Here is a 1,045-nt window from a genome sequence, read left to right on the forward strand (position 1 = left end):
CATTTAACTTTTGTGGAATAGAAAGACACATTGGGAAAAACTGATTTGTAATGGATCTTGTTCAAAAAAAAAAAAAAAAAAAGTGTGATGAGCCCCTTCATTACTGAGTTTGATGCCGAACAAATTGAGATCTTTATAACCCTTGGAAAGAGAATGATCAAATTGAGATCTTTGTTGTTTTAGGTGGAGTGTTGTGCGGAGGTCTAATATGACATGGAAATCCCTTACATGAGTTCTTTTGTCATACGTTTTTGTACTCAAATTAGATAAAGCAAACATCATCTCGTAGGTGTATCTCAACAGTATAGTTCGGTGCTTCTTTTTTTTCTTTCTTTTTAAATATCTCCGAACAACCGAAGTAATATTTCAAAACTGGAGCAACCAAGTATTTCAAAATATCTTCCTCAGTCAAGGTCGGAAATGCCATCATGCTGAGAATTTGATTTTATCGCGGAAGAGTGAAGATGATTGAGGTATATGGGCTTTGGAGTATTATGTTGATGCGTGTTATGTTTGATATCTTTTAAAAGTAAATGTATGTCGAACCCCATTTCTGTTTGAACTCCATTCAACACATCTGAGATATTATTCTACCATAATGTTAAAAAAAAAAGGGATCAGATGATATATAAACTGAGCCCTTTTTATTATGGGAAGTGGAAATGATCTTTAAGATAGGTTTGAAGAATTATAGAGCATATCAGTCAATCAGTAATTGGGTGTTGTTATCGTATTGCTATGGGTCTCGTATGATGAGAATTCACCAATTTACCCGGGCGACAGCCGTGCTGAAATTTCATAACAAATCATTCTAGCATCAACTAGGAATCCTAGGATTCTGTAAGAGGCTTTCCTAGCAATCCTGGGAGTTTCGCTAGTGCTGTCTCCAGGATTGATCGGAATCAATCCTACCTGAAAGTTCTCGTCCTTGATCTTATAGCAAGATATTGTGAGGATTTGTCGTCTCCTCCTTTGATTTGGAGATTTTCAATGCTAAGCTTTTCATGGAAACCGATGTTTTAAAAACTGCACTCAATGTCAAACC

The sequence above is a fragment of the Magnolia sinica genome, chromosome 4 (genome assembly GCF_029962835.1).
Source record: "Magnolia sinica isolate HGM2019 chromosome 4, MsV1, whole genome shotgun sequence".
Taxonomy (NCBI): domain Eukaryota; kingdom Viridiplantae; phylum Streptophyta; class Magnoliopsida; order Magnoliales; family Magnoliaceae; genus Magnolia; species Magnolia sinica.